The 290-nt window shown below is 59.3% G+C and overlaps 1 protein-coding gene across 1 annotated transcript in view; it reads left to right on the top strand.

Annotated features, from left to right (window-relative positions):
- The window catches only part of LOC104411510 (scavenger receptor class F member 2-like), a gene marked incomplete at both ends in the record, with an annotated part of 8,684 nt that overhangs the window by 5,817 nt on the left and 2,577 nt on the right, over window positions 1-290 (top strand). The window lies entirely within an intron of this gene.

The raw sequence follows: 290 nt of genomic DNA, 5'->3' as shown, positions 1-290 counted from the left end.
GCACCAAACCCTCCCTCTGTTATCCCAGTGTGAGGAGCTGGGGATGTGCTGCCCCAGAGAGGACCCATTGAATAAACCAGGGAGTGCTGTGCTGCCACGGGGCTCAGCCTCCCTTCCCTGGATGTGTAGTGCCAGTGGGGTGCCCCAAGCAGTCACATTCTACTGGACAGTGGCTCAGCATGATACCAAATCCCCCATCCTGGGTGGGAAATGGCCCTATCCCAGCACGTGGTTCCTGAGCTCTGGATCACAGCCTCTTTGCCACGTGGGGCACAGCAAAGCCCTGCCAC

Source organism: Nestor notabilis, unplaced genomic scaffold, assembly GCF_000696875.1.
Source record: "Nestor notabilis isolate BGI_N333 unplaced genomic scaffold, ASM69687v1 scaffold18099, whole genome shotgun sequence".
In the NCBI taxonomy this organism is placed as follows: Eukaryota; Metazoa; Chordata; class Aves; order Psittaciformes; family Psittacidae; genus Nestor; species Nestor notabilis.
The sequence above is the reverse complement of the archived record's forward strand: the minus strand, read 5'-3'. Positions and strand labels throughout refer to the sequence as shown.